This window comes from Pinus tabuliformis, chromosome 7, assembly GCF_031772625.1.
Source record: "Pinus tabuliformis cultivar Carrire ecotype Pingquan chromosome 7, CPIR1, whole genome shotgun sequence".
Classification (NCBI taxonomy): domain Eukaryota; kingdom Viridiplantae; phylum Streptophyta; class Pinopsida; order Pinales; family Pinaceae; genus Pinus; species Pinus tabuliformis.
The window spans coordinates 584047316-584073647 of record NC_142293.1 but is presented as its reverse complement, the minus strand read 5'-3'; positions in this window follow the sequence as shown (position 1 = coordinate 584073647).

The following is a 26332-nucleotide window of genomic DNA, read 5'->3' as shown; positions in this document are numbered from 1 at the left end:
TATATCTTCATGTCCAAGAAAATGTAATATATAATTATTAAACAAAATAAAAAATATAAATATAAATCTTTAGTAAGTAACATCTCATATATTGAAACCTTGAACTAGCCCTTTTCTCTTAATTACTTCACATAAATTTTATTGTCCATATAAAATCTCTACTTTGTAAGCATATGTATGGTTATCATCTGATCGTAGTGTTGAAAAATTTGACTAAATTTACCTTTCAAATAATTTAAATCATTTTTTCCTTAACCCATATAATAATCATCCTTGAAATTTTATATATTAGATGATAAAAAACAGCAAACTAACACACAACTATGGGTATATTTTATCTTCCTTTATTCATTTTGTATTTTAAAATTACTTAATAAAACAGTTTAAATATATCAAAAAGTACCTTAAAATAAGTCGTAAACAATCTATGTTATCTACAGATAAACCGTTAATATTACATGCACAAAACGAAACCTTAATATAAAACTCTTAGTTAAAGTTTATGTTTGAGTTGGCAAGAAGTGTTGGTACTCTCATGTGTTTTAAGTTGTTGATACATCTATTATGTTACTTGTTGATACACCGAGTTGATAGTTGTTGTTGCTCTTGTAGCTACATTTTATCAAGGTGACAACTTCTTTGGAGTTGCTGACACTGCTAGGATCACATGTTGATACTCTTACTCCGTGGAGCTGCTAACATATCCAAAATCAATAATTGTTTAGTTGTGTTACTATATGACAACCACTACTAGATGCATTGCAAGAAGGAGACAAAGGTTACAAATTTGATTCATTTTCATACTAAGAGGAAGCATATTGACTCAATTTAGGAAGGTGAAGAATTCAGTGACATGAAAAGCTATTTGTTTCAGTGGAATATGAAGAGGTCAAAAGCGCAAGGATAAATTGTAGGAACATAGAAGAAGAGGGGTTTTTTGCTTTTTGCTTTTGGTTTCTACGAGTTTGCTTTGAGCTCTTGGATTGCTGGCATTGGTTTTGGTTGATACACAATTTCAGAGAGCGTGAACGGATGTTGCACGACTTCGAAAGGGTGGCTCGTTGTTGTGCATTCTATTACTCTGTAACAATATAGGAATTTCAAACACTATGAGGACTCCATTGTCACATTTTCCTGTAACAACACATTTTGAATGTATAAAAAAATTTGAAATCCTTTCTGTGTTTTCGTGAGAAAACATGAATTAGTTTGTATTTGTGCTCTATCGTTTAATCCTTGAATTAATTAATATATTAGCCAGAAACCAAATTTCTTGGGTTGTGCGCTTTGTAACAGTGACTTAGGTTATGTAGTTTGTTATGAGAGCTACAAACACCGTGAGTTACATAAAGTGATATCCAAGTGAGTTTTGTTATGATACTTGCACCTAGATTTTATTCGTACAACATGGTACCAGAAAACCTTGTTCGCTAGTTGCATAACATGAATGTTGAAGGTACAAGTTGGGTCACAGAACTTGGGTTGAGGTATATGGATCTTGGTGAGACATTTACAACTTATAACAATGCCACCAAGGAGAAGAGGAACATGATGAGGAAGTGCAGAAAATCAAGAACTAGAAGAGTTAAGATGAATAATATAATAGTTCGAGCATTGGAGAAATGGAGATGTAGAAGTAGATTTGGAGCTTGAAGAGAAATAGATGTAGAACAAGATGTTGAGGAGAGAGACCCATCAGTGAGGTTAATTTAATATTTGAGCAATAAAGGCAGTGCAAGATTTGAAGTTTCTTGTTATGATGGAAATCTTAGAGTTGATGTGCTCATCAATTGGATTGGAGAACTCGAAAGATACATTGAGTATGAAAATGGTTAGGATCTAAATCAAGTGAAATTTTCCATGAAGATGTTGAATGGTCATGCTGCACTATGGTGGGATATGCTAAAAAAATGACAAAGTAATTAACCAGTTGGAAATGATGAAGACTTGGAAGAAGATGGTAATGAAGATCAAGAAGAAGTTTCTACTTGTTGGTTATCAATAAAATTTGTATAGACAAGTGGACTAGAATCTAGGACAAAAGGAAACCTTTATTCCTGAGTACACTGAGGATTTTTTTAGGCTATCACTTCGATTAAGTATAAAGGAACCAAAATTCCATAGATTTGCAATGTATGTGAATGGATTGAAATACTTGATTCAATACTAAATGAGTATGTGTTATTTGTAAACTTTTGATGAAGCCTATCCCATGTCCCTGAAGGTAGACGAAAAATTGAATAGGAAATCTTAGCAGAAAGGTAGAGGAAGAGGTTTTATAGGTAAAGGTAAGGCATGGAATTCTAGAGGTAGTGAAAAGGAAGAAGAATACACAAGTGGTCAAGGTGGTAGAGGTGGAAACAATGCTGGAAGAGGTAGAGGAAATTTCAGAAGAGGAAAGATCAAGTGCCTAATTACTTGTTATTATTGTGGAGTTGAAGGACACAAGAAATCTGAGTGCCAGGAAGGAAAATTTTCAGGAAGAAGAGGTGAAGCCATAAAGCAATTTGTGCAAGTCAATGAAGTTTCTGTTGTTGGAGAAAATGTGACTATGCTTCAACAAGAATAGGGAGAAAACTTGATGTTTCACGAAGTACTTCTCAAGCCTAAGGAAAAGATAGTGGAAGAGCTAAAACAAAGAAGGAAAGTTTTCAAAACTAAAGGTAAGGTCTAAGGAAATTGATGTAACTTTCTTATAGATCGTGGAAGTACAAATAATTTGGTGTCCACTTAAGTCATGGGCAAGTTGAAACTCAAGAGTTTAGTCCACCTAAATCCTTGTAGAGTCTCATGGTTACAAAAGGGACAACAAGTGGTTGTGATTGAGAACCTTTAGGATCTAGTAATGTGTGATGTGGTTGACATGGAAGAATGCCACATAATTCTTGGAAGGTTGTGGTTGTTTGACAGAAAATTTCACCATGATGGTCAAGAATATACATATGAGTTTTGAAAGGATGGAAAACAATACAAACTCACTACAATTCTAGAAAATGGATTTGTAACTGTAAGAAGTTGTGGAAGTACCAACAACAGTAATGAAAAGATCATGTTGTGTTCAACTAAGGATTTTGTACATGAGTATAGAAGGGAAAATTTTTGTTTAGCAATGATTCCAAAGGTTGTCTAAGATGAAGTGAAATTATAAAACACACTGACATAAATTAAATCCTTGTGAGATGAATTCAAGGAGATTGTTATTGGTGAATTTCCAAAAGTACTACCTCCCATGAGAATTATTTCTCATCATATTGACTTGATTCTTGGATTGAGCTTACCAAAAAAGGCACCCTATAAGATGACTCCAATGGAGAATGAGGAAGTAAATAATAAGGTACAAGAGCTGCTTGATAGAGGAAAGATAAGATAAAGTTTGAGTCCATGTGTTGTACCAATAGTATTGACTCAAAAGAAGGCATGTAAATGGGGAATGTGCATAGTTTTAGAGCCATTAATATGATAGCCATCAAGTACCAAATTCCTTTGCAAGGGATGGGGGATATTATGGACTACTTGAGTGGGGTTCCATATTTCATAAATGTAGACTTGAGGAGTGGTTATCATCAAATATGGATAAGGGAAGGTGATTAGTGGAAGCATGCTTTCAATATGAAGGATGGATTATTTGAATGGTTTGTTATTGGATTTGGGATGACTAATTCCCCCAACACATTAATGAGCCTCATGATTGTGGTCTTGAAGCCATTACTATGGAAACTTGTTGTAGTATACTTGGATGGTATTTTATTTTTTAACAAAAACAAGGAGGAGCACCTAGAGCATGTAAGGAAAGTGTTGCAACAACTGAAGTAGAAGGTGTTGTTGATCAACCTGAAGAAATTACATTTATGTAGGATGAGATAATTAACTTTGGATTTGTGACCTCCAAGAATGCTTGAAGATGGATTTTGAAAAGGTGAAGGCTATCACAGATTGGACAACACTTCAGTTTACTTTTGAAGTGATGAGCTTCCATGGATTAGAAAGCTTCCATCAAAAATTCATTAGGAATTTCAACCAAATTTGTGCACCTTTTACCGAGTGCATGAAAAAGGGGAATTTTAAATGGAAAATAGAATTTAAGGAAATAATTTGCAGATCTGAAAAGGAAAGTGACAAAGATACCTGTTTTAGCACTTCCAAACTTTGATAAAGTGTTCCAAGTTGACTGTGATTTGAGTGGGACAACAACTGGTGCAGTTTTGAGTCAAGAAGACAAGCCAATAACATTATTCAGTGAGAAGTTGAATGAAGCAAAGAAGAAATATTTCATATATAATCACGAATTTTATGCTATTGTGCAAGATTTGAAGAAGTGGAGACATTATTTTCTTTTAAAGGAATTTATCTTCTTTACTGATAACAAGGCATTTCAATATTTCAACAGTTAAGGTAAGTTGAATAAAAGGCATTATAAATGGGTTGAATTCGTACAAAGTTATACATTTGTTCTGGAGCATAGATCTAGAAAGTCAAACAAAGTTGTTGATGCCTTGAGTAGGAGAGTGTTGTTACTCAACCTTTTTTCAGATGAAGTGGTAGGTTTGGAAAGCATGAAGGACTTGTATGCAGAAGAAGTCAATTTTGGAGAAGCTTAGACAACTTGTAAGGCACCTTGGAGTGTGGACACAACCATGTTCTTAGATTACCATATCAAAAAAATGTTTTTATTTAAAAATCAACAATTGTGCATTCCTTAAGGGTTAATGAGGTTGAATCTAATTAAGTAGCTACACGGTGGAGGATTAGGTGGACATTATTGCATGGGTAAGACAACATTTTTGGTGAAGTAGAGCTATTTTTGGCCTAGCATCAACAAATATGTCATAATGATTGTTGAGTGTTGTAGAGTTTTCTAATTAGCGAAGGGTAGAAGTCAAAATACAAGATTGTATACTCCATTGTTGATACCGGAAAGACTATGGGAATATGTAAGCATGGACTCTCTCTTGGAACTACCAAGGACACAGAGGAAGAATAATTCAATGATGGTTGTATTGTTGGTTTGAAATGCGTCAACAAATGACTTATCTTGTGATTTACGCCGAAAAATCTCTCTTAGCATGAAAGAGGTCAAGTAATGCTACTGAAGTCGTTTTTTAATTCTTCAAGGAAGTAGTGAGGCTTCATGGGTTGCCAAGAATCACTACTTTAAATAGAGATACAAGATTCAGGGTCACATTTGGATGACACTATGCAAGATAATGGGATCTAAATGGTTATACAACTTATCCTACCATTCCCAATAGATGGATAAGACGAGGTGGTGAATAAGAGTCATGGAAATTTGTTGAGAAGTTTGAGTGGTGAAAATACCATCCACTAGGATATGGTTTTGGCACAGGAAGAGTTTTAATACAATGATTCAGTTAACAGATCCACGGGTAAGAGTCTATGTTAGATTGTTTATAGGAGGTCACTAAAAGGTGTTTTGGACCTGATATTATTTCCATATTTGGATGAAAGGAAGATTTTTAATGGAAGTGATTTTTTAGACAACATGCAACTGATACAAGCACATGTGAGGGAAGGATTATAGAAGAGTAATGACAAGTATAAGGAGAAGGAAGATTTGAAAAGAAGAGCAATGGTTTTCCATAAGGAGAGTTGGTAGTGACACGTTTTTGGAAAGATAGATTTCCCAAGGGTATGTACATCAAGTTAAAATATAAGAAAATAGGCCCATCCAGAGATGTTCGAAAGATTTCTGAAAATGCCTACAAGCTGGAGGTGTCAGAAGACTTGGATATCTCTTCGATATTAATGTAATTAATCTATATGAGTTCCATATAGGAGAAAATAGTGAAGAAATAGGTATGATCACTTAGTATAAGGAAGAGTTCTGAATTAAACCAGTTGAAGAAGTTGAAAAAATTCTAGCCACAAGGATTGGAAAGAAGACTTGTCGTAGGGAATATCTGGAGTATTTGGTAAAATGGAAAAATAGGGTATCTGAAGATGCATTATGGGTGACTGAAAAAGAGCTAAAACTCTTATGAGGGACTTCAACCTATGAAATAAATGCCACATGAGATAGTAGCTTATATTTTCTTACCAATAGTCTATGATGTAGGAGCATCTTTGGCCTTAGCAAATCCTGATCAAACAGAACAAGTTTATGTTTGAGTTCGTAATAAGTGTTGTTACTTCCATGTGTTTTAAGTTGTTGGTACACATATTATGTTAGATGGTGATACACCCAGCTAATAATTGTTGTTACTCTTGTAACTAAATTTTATCAAGGAAATGGTTTCTTTCAAGTTGTTGACACTCTTAGGATCACACGCTGATAATATTTCTATGCACAGTTTCTGAAAAATCCAAAATCAATAGTTTTTTAGTTGCACTGCTATGGGAAAATCACTACTATATGCTCTATGGGAATGAGATGAAGGTTACAAATTTGATTTTTACATATACTGAGAGGAAGTGAATCATCTCAGTTCTGGAAGGTGAATAAGCCAACGACATGGAAAGCGATTTGTTTTAGTGGAATACGAAGATGTCAACAACATAAGGATAAATTGTAGGAACATGGAAGAAAATGGGCTTTTTTCTTTTTGCTATTGGTTTTTCCAAGTTCTCTTCTAGCTCTTGGAATTTTGTTTCTTGGACTATTGGCATTGGTTTTTGATGTCATGCGATTTCAAAGAGTGTGACTGGATATTGTATAAGTTAGCAAGGGTGTTTGGCTGTTGTGCATGGTATTACTGTGTAATAGCATAGGAACTTCAACCACTTTGTGGACCCCATTCCTAGATTTTCTTGTAATAACACATTTTGAATGAATAAAAATATTTGAAATACTTTCTTTATTGTCATGAGCAGACTTGAATTACTCTTTCCTTGTGCTATGTGACTTATTCCCTGAATTAATAAATATAGTAGCGAAAAATCATATGGCTTGGGTTGTGTTCTTTGTAACAATAATTCAGGTTCTTGTAGTTTGTTGTGATAGCTACAGACACCTAGGTTGCATCACTATGTCTTAGACTCTATACCTTGAGGAGAAATGAGGTTCCCAAATCGATGCTTGTTGTTTGTAAGTAACCTAATTATACATTTCATCATTATATGACATCAGTTAAACTAAAATAATCATTTTTTTCCTTAGAGAATGATCTTGTGCTTATGGAAAACTATCTTACATATGTCTATATGTTAACATGTCTGACATTTAAATATCTTGTTATGATAACCCATTACCTAGGTTCATTTAAATTTTTTCTAGTTGAAAATCATTTTCTTAAAAGATTCTTACTAATATCTATCTCAACAAAAAAAAAGGATATCTACACAATCCCACTAGATCTCACTCAAATTTTGATTATTGTAAATACTCAAAGTATTTTCAATATCCTCAAAAATTAATAAATACCATAATTGTAATGGATATTTGAGGAAATGAACCCAAATTAGCTTTCAAATAATTGACATAAAGTTAGAATTAATTTTTTAAACCAAATAATTATAAAAAGTCCTGCAATTCTCTATGAGGCTTCTTCAAACACATTCTAATAATCAACATGATTCTAAAAATAACAAAAGACACCTTGGAACAAAAAGGGATCTTGCATTTCTTTGTCTAGCTTAAGTAACTTGCTTTAACACAACAATTTTTCATATGCGAAGAACTTATAATTCTCTCATTGAATATTATATTTAGATAAAAAAAATTATCATTTGAATTGCATAAATCTTCTAAAGTTTACGCTTATTTTAGCTATATATTTGTTTTCTTTAATTATGACTTCGTCGATTGTGCAAATCATCAAATATTTAAACACTTGTTTTGTTATATACAAATTTTTTAATCCTAATTTGGTCAATTGTTTGAATTGTGAAAGATTTAAATGACCCTGTTATTATTTCACTCAGATCAATACACCTCAATAATATGCAAATCTTTGACATGATTCGTAACACTCTCACATGTAAAACTCCACACTCGTAGTGACCAATTTTATAATGAAATGTCATGATGATGATGATTATATCATTATATGAATAAGTTATAAGGTAAAAAAAATTGTAAATATAACCAAGTCATGAAGTCTATGAATGTTGAGAACATTAAGATCCAAAATATATGTACATATATTCCACATTCATTAATACCATGACACATTTCAGCTATAGGTCATGATATTCCAAGGCTAATATTTTTAAGGTTTTTGAAAGGCAACAATCCCCTTAAGAGTAACCAAAACCTTCGTTATGGGAAGGGTATTCTCCACAAAATATAGAGGTGTATGGATTCATTATTGCAAAAGATTTCATTGTTGAATGGATATAGAGGCAACCCAAATGAAAAAAGTGAAAATCTAAAGAATACTCACAAAACATTGCATCAACAAATCTATGCTTCTAATCCCGAATGAAAATCTTGATAGTAATAGTTAATATTGGTTTGGGAAATATTAGAGTAAATATTATATTTATTTCATTATATAGAACAATTGATGTGATATGTACTTATTTTTATTGCCTCCTTGTTTGTGAATGAAAAGCAAGTGTATAATTTTTTTTACTTGTAATGTGTACTTTTTTTTGTGCTACTACTGTATTTATTAGGGGTATTATCTGCGTTATTCTTAATGGGTTAAAATTAGGATTTGTGCAAACAATATTATCACCTAAAAAGTGATCACTTAGCCATAATTCACTAGGTTGATCAAAATACATTATTTAATATGGGTTTTACACATTAAAACTCACTTTCACCTTAGGAAATAACCCAAGGAAACACTTTTCCTAATTTATTTCCATTTAATTAATTTACCCAAATTAGAATAGCCCATAAATTCATTAAAGTCAAGTTATTTTCGTATTTTTACCCAATAAAGTGAAAATTATTAAAAATATTTTCACTTAGATTTTCTATTTCCATAGGAATAATTAAATAAATCAGTTATTTATTTATTAGTCCTTAATCATATCAACATTATCATAGGAATAATTTATTAAATCATTATATAATAATTATTTCTAATTGATCGTTTCACCTAGAAGTACTTTAATAAACACATTTGTTTTCTTATTTATTTACCCATTCTTTTAATTAATTCAAAATTTCATTTTTTTGAGTTAGTTATCTAAATAAATGTTATTTAGCATTTATTTGATATTTTTTTCTCTCAAATAATAATAAAATACTAAAAGTGGTTAGATCTTGATTTTGTATAGCAAATATTTTATTATTTGACCATATCAAATGTAACCCAACATTTTATTATAAATGAAGAGGTTTTCTCCACTCATTTTTACAATGACCATTTCATCATTGAACTTTTGTTTCTTTTCCATTTGAGCTCTCCATTAGAGTCTGATCATACCACTTTTCTCTTTGCATACTTCAGAATGGAGGAGTCACTACAGTCTATAGGAAATGGATTAAAAGAACCATCCCAAGGAGGAGGATGTAACAATCCATGTTCGTGCATTTTTCTCCACAATCGGTACTTATCTATTAATATAAGCTTGTTCATTGGTTACATAAGCATTGTAATTATGATATGTTTGTAGGTTTTTTGTTTTGTAGCACATTTTTTTATTATTATGAGGATCCATGTTTAAACATAAACATCATTAGACATTTTAGGAATTTTACTGTCTTTTTTGCTTTTGGGATACTTATAACCACCATAGAGAAAAGGGGCTTTGACTAACCCTTGCGTAGAAAACCCTCCAACAAACAATTGTTAGAGGTTTAGTGGAAGTTGAATATGACATGAAATGGATGGTAAACATGCTATTAATGGTGCATTTTAGAAAATCTTCTTGAAATTTTAGATGTGATTAATTTTTAGTGATAATAGATACAATAATATACAATGATGTTTTTATCATGAACGAAAGTTGAAAGGAAACAAAAGTATATTCAAATTTGTTGGCATTATGGTGTGGATGGATCCAACTAGCTAATGTTGGCAATGGTTCATGATAACGTCTATCTCATGTTGGCATTGATTTCAATCCTTGTAGCTTGGATTATGTATAGTTGTCATTCATGGTAGCATGGTTGGAGCTAGTTGTGTTGACATTGATTTGATTGTGTTGGAATTGATGTCAACCTTATGAGGTCATGCACATATGTCAACCTCATGATGATGTAGATTGATGGAGCAATTGGTTTGTATCGATATGTGTTGGCATTGATGTTGATCCTATGTTAATGGCACACTTGATGACTTGTTGTAGTAGTGTCTTGGCTTGATGATGATGTTGTAGAGGTGTTCAAGCAAGTTCAAAGGTGATGCAACTTATGTAGATGTTTATTGGAGAGTGAAGGACTTGTTGGAACTCTTGCCAACCTTGTTTGTTGGTTTTCTAGGTCAATTTAATAGTGACACTTGGGAGACATGTCTGATCCACTTGGAAATGTGTAATAGGTTTGGAATCTTGTACAGTTTCTAGAGAAGGTGATCTATAGGTGGCATAGGTTCTGCATTGAAGGATTCATTCTTTTTTTCATCCTTAGCCCCAGTCGCATGGATCCAAGCCTGTGGGAGTGACTCAAGGGCTCCATTCACTAGAAAACAGGCCTATGGGAGTGATTGAAGGTTCCAGTTGAGTTCAGCTAGTGTTATGTAGGAAACTAAGGATTCTCATGAGAATTTTTTGCATTCCTCGTGCTGTTCGGAAGTAAATTAGCAAGAAAATTCCTAGAGGCTTCCAAAATTAGTTGAAAAGGTCATAAATGGTTTGAAAAGGTACTCCAGTGACGTGAACTCATTTAGTGCATAAGTAGTGGTTTTAGTGGATTAATTTGGTCCAATTTGTGCACCCTTGAGCGTAGCCCCAAGCTCAAATTTTCCCTACATGTTCATCCCTTTGAGCTAGTTGTTAGTCAGTTCAATGTGTGACTAAATGATTGAAGGTTGCATTGAGGAAATAAGATTCATACCTAGTTGTGAGAATAATTTCTTTAGTGTATGAGTTTTAACAGCCTCATAGTGAGAATAATTGAAGCATGTTGCAGAATATATCAGATTTGATGGTGCTGGAGTAGAGATTGTTTGGAGAACCTTTCTATGTTGCTAGTTAGTGTTTTTGATTGGTGACTATCACATTTGTTCTTTTAGGATTTTTTGATGCATTCAACACATAGCCATAATGTCTTATGTTGTTTATTGTATTATGCAACATTATGTTGATGTGAGGGTTTGATAATATTCAAACTTGTTGTGGCCACTATTTTTCTAGTTTGGAGAACACATATGTTTGTGGTGTTTATATTTGATCTAATGATGATATCTTGCTGCTAGAGGTCGTATTGCAAATTTGAATCAAGTCGAGATGAAAGTCTTGGGATACAATTTGAAAATAGATGAAAGTACATCCATATAGAGTAGAGGGATAGTGACTTTATCGATGTGAAGTAGTGATTACGAAGTTTCAGTGAAAGGAATAGTTTCTCAATCCAATGGTAGTTGGATAGTTTAATCAGAGTTAGGCGAGGATCGATTTATCATCGTTCCTTTCACCGGATGGTAGTTTGTAGATTTGTGGAGAACATAGTCTTACGAGTTGATCAATAGAATCGAGTCTCCAAGCTGATCAAAGTCAACTAATTATATATGAGGTTGAGTCTCCATGCTGATGGGAATCAACAAATCTATGTAAAACACATATTTTTCTTAATAGAATATTCAGAGAAGCACAACAACAACAAGGGTGGTTTTTTTCCTAGTGAAGGGTTTTCCACCAGATATCTTGTGTCTCTTATGTGGATGTGCTTTGATGTGATGTTTATTGTTGCTCTCATGATTATCTTGTTTTAGTTTCTTATATGGTTTATGTTCATGATATAATCTATTTTGTTGCTGGTGAATATATGTGTGATTTAGTTAAAGTTTAAATTTGAAAGTTTATAAAGAATATCACACTACAAATTCATGCCCCCCCTCTTAGTAGTGCTTAAAGGTTTCCAACAAAATTGATATCAAACAAAACCATTTTTTTATCTGAAGGATCAATAACACCCAATGGCAATACTAAAGCCTTCTATTATGAAGGAAATGTCTAAATGACTTGTATGGGTGATATATTTACAAGAGATTAAGCTAGATCATATATTAAATTGTAGTTATGGGAAACCAATGTGTGAGGCTCAGGAGAAATATATCATAATTAAACCTTTGGCACCTTGGAGGGAAGATTGACACTAGATCAAAGAATATGAAGAGGTCCATCATTGGTTGAAGGAGGATTAACTAGGTTAGTAGTTGGAGCTTCAAGGGCATGCCCTACTAAATGGATTTGGTAGATAAGTTAATATTTTACAAATCCATGTACAAGATTCGATAATAGAAGGGATCAAATTATCCTTTTCCAATGCATTGATTTGACTAGATGGAGGGGTTTCTAGTGTGGATACAAATCATTGCGCTGGAAAAGGATTTCACTACATATCTGGTTATGAGGATCAAGGTTGATTAATTTTATTGGTAGGTATATTTACTACAATGTCGTATTTATTATCATCTTTTGTTAATCAAATAATATTAACTAAAAGTGCACAATCATGGGTGCAATGTCCATAAAAACCACAAATAGATAAAAGTTCATTTGTGTGAAGACGTTATCCAAATTTATGAAGGAAAGAAATGAAATATATATTTTAAAAAAAACATAGAGATACAATGAAACAAAACTTCAATTAATAAATAACAATTGCTGAAAAATATTTACATGCAAAAAAGAAACAAACTAACTTAGGCAATGGTATCTTATCTGTGAGAAGAGATGTGACGACTACATGCCTTCTAAACTAGGTTATAATGAGGCTATAAGGCATTTTTATCATGAAGAAACAATGAGAAACCATAAATGTCCAAACACCTAACCCTAGTAGATGAAGTGCCAAACATTTGTGGGCCCCGATGGGGTTAGTTGGAATGCCAACTTCCCTAGATCGTAACTTTGACATACAATCTTTGTTTGGTGTGAACAATATCTCATCAGAAAAACTATTTTAGGACAATAATTTTCGACAAAAATAGTTTTCCCTTATCCTCCATTTTACCATTTCCCAAAAAATGTTGTTTAGGGCCTCAAAGCGGCTCTAGAAGTTCAAGACTTGAAAAATTGCTAAAAATAGAAAGTATGCTAGAAAATAGGAAACTAAAAGGAAACAGTGTTGGGGGTATAAGTGGAATAGGCGAGTGGCCACCAATATCCACCTGGATCAAGACAAGTTCTCATCCTTTATTTAGGTTGGGGATTGTTACCCAAACCTTGGTTTGTGCTTTTTTGGTTATCCGAAGAGTTATTATTAGACATTTGAATTTTGGTTCCCTTTAATAATTTGGTTTGACATTAATCATTTACATTGATTTGAATTTATTCTTATTTTTATTATCTATAACTTGGTTTGGGGGTATAGGTACATTTTATTGATTATACAACTATCCTTGAAGAGGAGGTGCAAGTTGACTACTATTAACAAGGGTTTTTCATTCCATTGATGGATGAAGTGAAACTAAAGATAGGACGTGTTCCTATCTTGAGCATCTACTGCAAAATCCTCCACAAAAGATAGGACGTGTTCCTCTTCATGATCTAGAATGGAAGGCTCATAGAGCTTCAAATTCACAACTGAGTAAATGTGCATATATGGTGGTAAAATGAGTTGATAGGCATTATCACCCACCTTTTCGAGTATCACAAAGGGACCATACCTCAGAGCCTTGATTTTCTTACCAAGCCCCTACAGCCTCTCCTTGTTCCACTATAACCATACTTTTGTCTCCCACCTTGAATGAATTCTTTTTTATATGTTGAACATGTCTAACCTTATACTTCTGACTTCTGCAATGTTTCTTGTATCTGTAAATGGATATGCCTGATCTTCTCTATAATTTTTTTAGCCCACAAATAATCTTTTGTAATATCTTTCGTCACTCCTCCTTGTTTCCCATATGCAATATCCCAAGGTGAAGGTGCAAAATATCCAAAACAAGTCTCAAATCGGGATTTCCTTTAAAAGTGTGGACTACTCTGTTGTAAGAATGTTGTATATATACTAGATTTTCATCCCAGGTATTCAGATGATTTTGGTTGTATCCCATTAGAAGCTACACCAAAGTCTTGTTGAATATTTCTATCTACCCATATGTCTGTGGATGGAATGCTATAGATCTCTTCAACTTTGTGTCCATCTTCTCCCATAATTTAGTCTATAATGCATTGAGAAATATTGTATCCCTCTCTAAAATGTTGCTCCTTGGTATCTGAAAAAGCACCGAGACCTATCCAAAGAACAATTTTGTTACTTCTTGCCCGCTAATGGTCATTTTACAGGGAATCAAAAAACAGATCTTGTTGAACCTGTCAACTACCATGAATAGGTAGTCACGTCCCTTCCTGGTTTTCAGTAAACCTCCCACAAAGTCCATGGAAATTCTTTCCCAAGGAAAAGTAGGTACATGTAAGCGATGATATAGACCCTGTTTCCTGTTAATAGGATTGTTGGTAAAAGAAAGCATGCATCTTATTATGAACCTATCTATCTACTTCCCTACACCAAAGTGCTCTGCAACCTTGGAGGTGTGAGCCTCTCTAATAAGTTGTAATTGCTCACATTTAGGAACACATAAATTGGCCAGTTTGTAGAGTAACCCATCTTGGAGATGGTATCCAATCGTGTTATCGCCACCGTGCACATGACTCTAAATTTATAATTTCTGATAGACATTCTTGAGTTACTCATCTTATGATTATGCCTCTCTATATGCATCATGAGTTAATGGCTTCATGTGCATAAGGGTTCCAAAAGTTGTGATATTTGATGTGGGTGGCCTTGAAAGCATGTCATGCAACTTATTTGTGCTTCCCTTTTTATACTTGATCACTAAATGAAACTTCTATAATAACCTCATCCACTTGTAGTGTGTGGTATTTTCCCAAGAACTCTAATAAATTGAAATCTATTTGTATTATTGTCTCCTTTCCCATCAAATAGTGATTCCATTTCTTCACAACTTGCACCATGGCATAGAGCTCCTTGTCATAGGTAGGGTAGTTAAGGAGTGCCCCATGAAATACTTTACAATGGTAGCATACATGCCTTCCTCCTTGCATTAAGACAACTCCCATAGCATACCCACTCGCATTTATCTCCACTTCAAAGGGTCGCTGCAAGTTTTGTAATGCTAGAGTTGGTGCTTGTTTGATGTTTTACTTTAGCTCTTCAAAAGCCCTTTTCTGACCTTTTCCCCAGAGGAAACTCTTGCCACTTGTTGTTATGGCATGTAGCGGTGCTACTAATGCTGAAAATTAGGCTATGAAATTCCTCAGATATTGTGTTTTCCTAATGAAAATCCTAACCTCAGAAACATTAGTAGGCGCCGACCATTTCATCATGGCCACCATCTTGGAGGGATCTATATTTAATTATCATCCACCAATCACATACCCTAGATACACCAAACACTGCTACACAAACTCACACTTCTTGAGATTTGCTAGCAGTTTGTGCTTCTTCAATATTTCTAACACCATGTCAAATGTGACATATGCTCCTCCCAGGTAGCACTATATACTAGTATATCATCCAAATAGAAAATAAAAAATGAATATATAAAATGGCATAGTACATCATTCATTAATATTACAAATGTATTTGGTGCATTACATAGGACAAATGGCGTGACTAACCGCTCATATAAACCTTGCCTAGTTTTGAAGGCAGTCTTCCATGTATCTTCTTTTTTGACTCGAACCTGGTGATATGCAGACTTTAAGTCCAACTTGGTGAAGTAATTTGATTTCCGCAACTAATCTAGTAGATCATCTATCCTAAACAGGGGTTATCTGTTCTTGAGCATGATTTTGTTCAATGCCCTGTAATCTATACATATCTGCTAAGTCCCATCCTTCTTCAACACAATGATGATGGGTGACCCACATGGTGATGTACTCGGTCGAATGACACCATATTCTAATATCTGTTCCAACTATTTCTTAACCCCACTTTCTTCTATAATAAACTGCCTGTACAACCCAATATTTGGCAATGGGAAGTATGGAAATAGTTGGATATCATGCTCCATTTCTCTCTTAGGTGGTAACCCTTTAGGCTCTCAGAACACATCCTTGTATGCCTGTAACAACTACTCCAATTTTTTTTTTTGTTTCTTAGTGCATCCCTTTAAGGATTCCTTGTCTCTTATTGACTCCTTCAGACTGACTTTCTATTAAAAATAATAAAACATACTTCTTGTTGGAACTGATCAATTTCTTGGCTTTGTTGGAACTTATGAGTGATATTTTCAACTTCCCTTTTTGTGCGTTAATAATGAACGATTTTACATCATTGATGGGTCGATACAGGTTGGATCTCCTCATGAATATTGCATCACACATGTACATGTATCAAATCCCTAACACAACTCCACATACATCAAGGGGAACCACATTTAGGTCTACTTCATCAATAAAATCAACACTAAAAGCAAATCTAATTTTACACTATTTTGTTACCTTCAACTTTGCATCCTTATTTACCCATCCCAATGGATATAGGTTTGGATGATCACAAACTTCCAGTCCCAACTTCTTGACCACCTCTATTGAAATGAGATTCCCCTGTGATCCTAAGTAAAATAGGTCATCCATATTTGTCTTCTTAACACTTATCTTTATGTGGAAGCGTTTGATCATTTCATTTTCTTCCTATTCATAAGAGCTACTTAGATTCACCTCCTTCTGTACTGATGTACATATGATCTTGTCATCCACATATCATTTTCTTTCAAATTGATTTCTCGAATCAGTGGCCATGAGATTTTTCTTCTTGTTATCTTTCTTCTTGTTCTTCGAGTTTATCTTTGGATGCAACTTCCAGCATTTTCCCTCTATATGGCCATCGATGTTGCATTGGATGTAGTGGTTGCTAAGATCTTTGCACTGGTGTTTTTTGGTTGTTATATTCTTATCTTTTCCCCATTTTTTCTTCTTCTTCCCCTCCTTATAAGCTTCTTGTTGCTCCTTCTACTTTGATCCACTTGATTTTGTTCTCTTCTGGCCTATCTTCTCTAGGTTTTGTACCTATACATAAGCCGTGCCCACTCATTTGGGCTTGAATAACATCACTTTCTCATGCATATGGTGGTGCAGACCCTCCAAATACTTTAGGAGTACCTTTGTGTTCTTTGGAGAGATAGCCAACATTATAGCCATCTTCTTGAATTTCGTGGTGTACTCCTACATGCTTTCGCTTGGCTTTTGCCTCATGTAATTCCACTGGATCCACTAGCACTCCACGTACCTAATGGGATAAAACTGCAACTTAATGAGGGTTTTTAAATCCTCACACTTAGTCACTAGAGGTACTCCCTCCAACCTCGGCGTTTACGTGTAGCTCTCCCACCAAGTCAGTGCATGACCCTCTAATTTCAGTCGTGCAAATGAGATCTTTTGCCCTTCCTCGAATTGATGGACACTGAAATAAATTTCCAGTTGCTGAAACTAGTGGTTCAACTTCAAAGCATCAATCTCTTTGTGGTATGTCTTGATATAAACTTTTTCTTCCATTTCAAAGAAGGATTATGATTGGTTCATCGCACTCAAACTAGGTTGATCTTTTTTGGGTCCTTTCTTCGATTGGTTCTCCATTTCTCCCCGATCTTCTAATCCCCATTTTGATTTTTCCTCTCCATTCGAACCCCCATCTTCTCTAGATATACCAAAATCTCTATTCAAGGCCACCATGAGGAGGCTTACATTGCGGTTGATATCTGTAACTTGTTCTTACAACCGTGTAAACCTCACCTCTGCAAGATCATGAGGTTCATTTATAGATTCGTCTAACATGATTAGGGTTTTACAATTTGTGGCCATGCTGCTATAGATCTATGCAATCTCCACAAAATACCCAAAGAAACCTACTCTGGTACCAAATGATCTATAAAATTCCTTGGATATTCCACTAGACAATGTTGGGTTATGTTATATTCTTTCCACGACTAGCCCACATAGTTAACCTGGGGGTTAGAAGGGGGACGGAGCCCCCCTTCATTGTGCCGATTGTGTAGTGGGGGGGTTGTGTCACAGCGGGTTTGAGGTGTACCCATAACCCCACTTTATGGGGTCCAGGGCAGCGCCCCGAAAATTTTTGGTTTTGGACCCTATGTTTGGTTGGGCAGACCCACCTATGGTTTTGTGCATGATTTTCGCACATGTTTTTTGGACGCAATGGTTTTCGGTCCATGGTATTGGATGCAATGGTTTTCAGTCCATGGTATTGGATGCTTTGGCATGTATAAATATGTATTGTAACATTGAAGGGAATATAACGTAAAAATCAATCTGGTAGTCTCGATTTTGGGATCTAGGGGAAAATCTCTATGTGTATGTGTTTTAGAATTCATGTGTTGGTAATTTCTGTATGAGGTTAAAACCTACATTTGGTATCAGAGTAGTTTTGGCTTCAAGGGAACACCTTTTTTGCTGAGGGGTTTTGCTCAGGCATGTGGTAGACCCTGTTTAGTGGGAGATCTGCGAGATCGATTCTGGTGGTGAAAGAAGATGGCGAGCAATGGAAAGATAGAGATTGAGAAATATAATGGTCAAAGTTTTGAGTTCTGGAAACTCAAGATGGAGGATCTGTTGGTGGATAAAGATCAGTGGATCATGGTAGATCTAGGTACTAAACCAACAGGAGTGTCCGATGAAGAAGCAAAGAAGTTGGATCGGAAGGCAAAGAGCACAATACGATTGTGTGTCTCAGATTCAGTATTGATGAATGTATCAGGGGAAGCTATGACGAAGGCTTTGTGGGACAAGTTAGGGACTTTGTACCAATCTAAGTCTCTACTAAATAAACTGTTCCTGTAGAAAAAGTTGTATAAGCTAAGGATGAAAGATGGAGACTCGGTGAAAAGCATCTAAATGCATCTAATATTGTGGTAAGTCAGTTAGCATCTATTGATATTAAAATTTCAGATGAAGATAAGTGCATCAGTTTGCTATGTTCTCTACTAGATCCATGGGATAGTCTAGTTATTGCAATAGGTAGCAATGCAACTACCTTGCAGTTTAATGAAATAGTCTCATCCTTGTAGATGGAGGAGATGAGACAAAAAAATATGGAAAGCCAGAATGGTGATGCCTTATCTGTACGAGGATGGTCCCAGAACATAAACAAAAATAAGTCATCGAGTGGGAGATCTAAATCTAGAGGGAGATCTAAATCTCTAGGAAAACCTGTAAAGGTGTTATGCTGGAAATGCGGAAAAGAAGGGCACTACAAAAGGGACTATAAATCTAAAGCTCCTGATAAAGGAAAGGGATCTGATTATGCTCCTTCTACAGAGGCGAAAACCACCTTAGATGAAGGTGGGGATGTGTACTTGGCTTCTTCAAGTGCACATGTAGATCATGAGGCATGGTTGATTGACTCAGGTACATCCTTTCACTTCACTCCCCATAGAGTGTGGTTCTGCGAGTATGAGAAATAGGATGGTGGTGATGTCTTCTTAGGGGATGATAGGAAGGCCAGAATCATTAGTCGCGGAAAGGTAAAGTTGAAGTTGCAAGGTGGAAGGGTTAGAACACTTCTGGGTGTTCTGCATATTCCTGCATTGGCCAGAAATCTGATTTTTGTAAGCAAGCTAGATGATGCAGGTGTAAAAATAGTGTTCGAGAAGGATACCTACAAAATGGTTCGGGGAGCACTGGTATTGATGCGGGGAGTTTGAATTAGAACTCTATACAAGCTGCAAGGTAGCACTATTATTGATGGGTGCAACAGATCTATGGTTCTTGAAAGTGGAGCAGAAAATCTTGTGGTCTCTGGAGAGAAGACCATGTTGTGGCATCAAAGGCTTGGACATATTGGAGAGAAGGGCCTTCAAATACTTCATGGTAAAGGTATGGTAGAAGGTATGAGTAATAGCTCTCTGGATTTTGATTTCTGTGAAAATTGTGTATATAGGAAGCAAAATCGGGTGAGTTTCCCCTCTGGTAGTAAGAGGGTGAAACAGATATCAGAACTTGTGAATAGTGATGTGTTTGGACCTATGAAGGTTCCATCACTGGGTAAGTCTATGTACTATGTATCATTTATAGATGACTTCTCAAGGAATACATGGATATGTTTCCTTAAGAAGAAATCTGAAGCCTTTGATAGGTTTAAATAATTTAAGGCTCTCGTGGAAAATCAACAGAGAAGAAGATAATGGTGTTGAGGATAGATAATGGTGCAGAGTTTTGCAGCAAGGAATTTGAAGAATTCTATAAGAAGTGTGGTATATCACAACAAAATACTACTCCATATACACCTCAACAAAATGGAGTTATAGAAAGAATGAATAAGACATTGATGGAAAGGACAAGAAACATGCTCATTGGTGCCGGGTTAGGACAGGAATTCTGGGCAGAGGTAGTGGATACTGCATGTTACCTGGTCAACAGGTCACCTTCATTAGTGTTGGAGGATAAGACTCCACAAGAGGTATGGACTGGTAAGAAACCCTCTCTTTCACATCTGAGGGTATTTGGATGTGATGCATATGTACATGTTCCAAAGGAGAAACGAACCAAGTTGGATAGTAAATCTGAGAAGTGCATCTTTATTGGGTATAAGGATGGTTTAAAAGGTTATAAGCTTTGGAACCCAGCCACACAAAAGGTTGTGTACAACTGAGATGTGGTGTTCAGAGAGCTAAAAGATGTTATTAAACATGAAGTCCAACCAAATGAACCTGAGAAGATAGAGTTTTACCTTAAGGAGGAAGAATCAGACTCTACAGCAGAGGAGGAATCAGAAGATGAAGAGACACAAACTCTGGGTGTGAGAAGATCAGTTCGAGAAAGAATGTCGCCAGAAAGGTGTAGTCCATCTGCTTTCTGTTCAAATTTTGCTTTATCTATTACTGATGATGATCCCAAAACTATGAAGGAAGCAGTAGATTCAGAGGATGCAAACTCTGGAAAGAGCCCATGGTTGATGAAATGGCATCTCTGCACAAAAATGAGGCTTGGGATCTGGTGGAGTTGTTGGCTGGAAGGAAACCCATTGGTAGCAAATGAGTGTTCAAGAAGAAGACAAATGCAGAAGGAAAGGTGGAGAAATACAAAGCTCGGTTGGTAGCAAAAGGTTATTCCCAGGTGCTGGGAATTAATTTTAGTGATATTTTTTTCTCCTGTTGCCAAGGTAACTTCTATTAGATTACTTTTATCTGTTACTGCTGCTTTTTATTTTAAGGTAGAATAGATGGATGTGAAGACAACATTTCTTCACAGCGATCTAGAAGAGGAAATATACATGGAGCAACTTGAAGGCTTTGCGATGAAGGGTAAGAAAGAACTGGTATGCAAGTTAAAGAAGTCTTTGTATGGGTTAAAACAGTCACCAAGGATGTGGTATCAAAAATTTGATACATTTATAGGGGACTTAGCTTCACCAGAAGCAAAGCAGATCACTATGTGTATTTTAAATTAATTGGTGACCGTATTATTTATCTGGTCTTGTATGTGGATTATATGTTGCTGGTTGGAAATGACAAAGAAATTATCCAGGATTTGAAGACCCAATTGTCCTCCAAATTCGACATGAAAGGTCTTTGTGCTGCAAACTATATTTTGGGCATGGAAATTAAAAGAGATCAGGCAAAGAGGAAGCTCTGGTTAAACCAGAGGAAGTATGTCGAGACAATACTGCAGAGGTTTAATATGCAGGATAGTAAACCGATGAAGGTTCCTATTCCTGTAGGTGTGAGGTTATCTGTTGAATAGTGTCCCAAGACACAAGAAGAGGAAGAGGAAATGTCCCGTGTTCCATATGCAAGTGTGGTTGGTAGCTAGATGTATGCAATGGTCTGTACTAGACCAAACATTGCACATGTAGTGGGAGTATTGAGCAGGTTTATGTCAAAACCAGGGAAGGAGCACTGGACAGCAGTGAAGTGGGTTTTCAGGTATTTGCGTGGCACTAGTGATTATGGTTTGTGCTACTAAGGAAGATTAGGATTGGACAGAATGTTGGCTATTCGTGGCTTTTTTGATGTAGACTGGGCTGGAGATCTGGATTAGAGAAGATGTGTCTTGGGACACTGTTCAGCAAATAACTTTACACCTACAGGAATAGGAACCTTCACCGGTTTACTATCCTGCATATTAAACCTCTGCAATATTGTCTCGACATACTTCCTCTGGTTTAACTATAGCTTCCTCTTTTCCCGATCTCTTTTAATTTCCATGCCCAAAATATTGTTTACAACACCAAGATCTTTCATGTCGAATTTGGAGGACAATTGGGTCTTCAAATCCTGGATAATTTCTTTGTCATTTCCAAATAGCAACATATCATCCACATACAAGACTGGATAAATAACACGATCACCAGTTAATTTAAAATACACATAATGATCTTTTTTGCTTCTGGTGAAGCCAAGTCCCCGTATAAATGTATCAAATTTCTGATACCACATCCTTGGTGATTGTTTTAACCCATACAAAGACTTCTTTAACTTGCATGCTAGTTCTTTCTTACCCTTCATGACAAAGCCTTCAGGTTGCTTCATGTAGATCTCCTCTTCCAAATCCCCATGAAGAAATGTTGTCTTCACATCCATCTGTTCTACCTCAAAATCAAAAGCAACAACAATAGATAAAAGTAATCTAATAGAAGTTACCTTGGCAACAGGAGAAAAAATATCACCAAAATCAATTCCTGGCACCTGGGAATAACCTTTTGCTACCAACCGAGCTTTGTATTTCTCCACTTTTCCTTCTACATTTGTCTTCTTTTTGAACACCCATTTGCTGCCAATGGGTTTCCTCCCAGCCGACAACTCCACCAAATCCCAAGCCTCATTTTTGTGAAAAGATGTCATTTCATCAACCATGGCCTCTTTCCAAAGTTTTCCATCCTCTGAATCCACTGCTTCCTTCACAGTTCTAGGATCATCATCAGTAACAGAAAAAGAAAAATTTGAACAGAAAGCAGATGGACTATACCTCTCTAGCTGCCTTCTTTCTCAAACTGATCTTCTCATACCCAGAGTTTGTGGGTCTTCATCTTCTGATTCCTCCTCTGCTGTAGAGTCTGATTCTTCCTCCTTTAGCTCAAAATCTATCTTCTCAAGTTCATTTGGTTGGACTTCATGTTTAATAACATCTTTCACCTCTCTGAACACCACATCTCAGCTGTACATAACCTTCCTTGTTACTGGGTTCCAAAGCTTATAACCCTTTAAACCATCCTTATACCCAATAAAGATGCACTTTTCAGATTTACTATCCAACTTTGTTCTTTTCTCCTTTGGAACATGTACATATGCATCACATCCAAATACCCTCAGATGTGAAAGAGAGGGTTTCTTACTAGTCCATACCTCTTGTGGAGTCTTATCCTCCAACGCTGATGAAGGTGACCTGTTGACCAAGTAACATGCAGTATCCACCGCCTCTGCCCCAGAATTCCTATCCTAACCTGGCACCACTGAGCATGATTCTTGCCCTTTCCATCAACGTCTTATTCATTCTTTTTGCAGCTCCATTTTGTTGAGGTGTATATGGAGTAGTCTTCTGCTGTGCTATACCACACTTCTTGCAGAATTCTTCAAATTCCTTACTGCAAAACTCTCCACCATTATCTATCCTCAGCACCTTTATCTTCTTCTCTGTCTGGTTTTCCACTACAGCCTTAAATTCTTTAAACCTATCAAAGACTTCAGATTTCTTCTTAAGGAAATATATCCATGTATTCCTTGAGAAGTCATCTATAAATGATACATAGTACACAGAATTACCCAGTGATGGAACCTTCACAGGTCCAAACACATCACTGTGCACAAGCTCTAATATATGTTTCACCCTCTTACCACCAGAGGGGAAACTCACCCAATTCTTCTTCCCGTATACACAATTTTCACAGAAATCAAAATCTAGAGAGTTATTACTCATACCTTCTACCATACCTTTACCATGAAGTATTCGAAGGCCCTTCTCACCAATATGTCCAAGCCTTTGATGCCATAGCATGGTCTTTTCTCTAGCGACCACTATATTTTCTGCTTCACTTTCAGGAACCACGGAACTGTTGCACCCATCGACAATAGTGCTACCTTGCAGCTTGTACAGAGTTCCAATCCAAACTCCCCGCATCAATACTAGTGCTCCCCAAACCATCTTGCGAGTATCCTTCTCGAACACTGTTTTTACACCTGCATCATCCTGCTTACTAATAGAAATCAGATTTCTAGCTAATGCAAGAATATGCAGAACACCCGGAAGTGTTCTAACCCTTCCACCTTGCAGCTTCAACTTTACTTTTCCACGACCAATGATTCTAGCCTTCCTGTCATCCCCCAAGAAGACATCACCACCATCATATTTCTCATACTCACAGAACCACTCTCTATGTGGAGTGAAGTGAAAGGATGCACCTGAGTCAATCAACCATGCCTCATGATCTACATGTGTACTTGAAGAAGCCAAGTACACATCCCCACCTTCATCTGAGGTGGTTTTCACCTTTGCAGAAGGAGCCTCATCAGATCCCTTTCCTTTGTCAGGAGCTTTAGATTTACAGTCCCTTTTTAAGTGGCCTTCCTTTCCGCATTTCTAGCACACCACCTTTACAGGTTTTCCTGGAGATTTAGATCTCCCTCTAGATTTAGATCTCCCACTCGATGACTTATTTTTGTTTCTGTTCTGCAACCGTCCTTGTACAGACAAGGCATCACCATTTTGGCTCTCCATATTTTTCGTCTCATCTCCTCCGTTAGCAAGACTGAGACTATTTCATCAAACTGCAAGGCAGTTGCATTGCTACCTATTGCAATAACCAGACTATCCCATGAATCTAGTAGAGAACACAAACAATTGATGCATTTATCTTCATCTAAAATTTTAATATCAACAGATGCTAACTGACTTACCACAATATTAAATGCATTCATATGCTCTGTCGCTAAGTCTCCATCTTTCATCCTCAGGTTATACAACCTTCTCTGCAGGAACAGTTTATTCACCAGAGACTTAGATTGGTACATAGTCCCTAACTTGTCCCACAAAGCCTTTGTTGTAGCTTCCCCTAATACATTCAGCAATACTGATTCTGAGACACACAATCGTATTGTGCTCTTTGCCTTCTGATCCAACTTCTTCCATTCTTCATCGGACACTCTCGTTGGATTAGTACCCGGATCTACCGCGATCCACTAATCTTTATCCACCAACAGATCCTCCATCTTGAGTTTCCACAACTCAAAACTCTAACCATTAAATTTCTCGATCTCTATCTTTGCACTACTCGCCATCTTCTTTCACCACCTGAATTGACCTCGCAGATCTCCCATTGAACAGGGTCTACCACAGGCCCAAGTGAAACCCCTCAGCAATAAAGGCGTCCCCTCGAAGCCAAATCTCCTCTGATACCAAATGTAGGTTTTAACCCTGTACAAAAATTACTTGCATACGAATTCTAAAACACTGAAAAATAAACAATGCGAGAGCATAACACATAAAACATATATACACAGAGATTTTCACACTAGATCCCAAAATCAAGACTACCAGCTTGATTTTTCATTATGTTACTTTCAATGTCACAATACATATTTATACATGCTGAAGCATCCAATACCATGGACCCGAAACCATCGCGTCCAAAAAGCATGTGCGAAAATCATGCAGAAAACCATAGGTGGGTCCGCCCAACCTAACATAGGGTCCAAAACCAACCTAACATAGGGTCCAGACCCCATAAAGTGGGGTTACGGGTGCCCCTCAAACTCCCTGTTAACTACATGGAAAGAATATAACACAACCCAACATTTAACCTATTTGGAGGTGCAGTCAGTTGGATGAGTAAGAAACAATCTGTAGTGGCACTATCAACTACGGAGACAGAATACATGGTAGCCACTAATGCAAGCAAGGAAGCAGTTTGGTTGCAGAGATTGTGTTCAAGTATGGGGTTAGTACAAGGAGCTATAAGGATAGACTGTGAAATCCAAAGTGTAATTTTCTTTGCAAAGAACCCCGCATATCATTCAAAGACAAAGCACATTGATGTTCAGTATCACTTTGTGAGGGATATGATAGAAGACAAAAAGGTGTTGCTGGTAAAGGTGGACACTTTGAAGAATACTACATATGCATTGACAAAATCTGAGAGCTCTGAGAAGTTGTCTTGTTGTACAGAGATAGTGGGAATTTCAATGCTGGAAAAATGACTAAGCTCTCTTGTGGCGCCCTGTGGAAAGAAAACAACAAGTGGGAGAATGTTGTGTTGTGTTATATTCTTTCCACGACTACCCCACGTAGTTAATCAACGGGTTAGAGGGGGGGCGGAGCCCCCCTTCGTTGTGCCAATTGT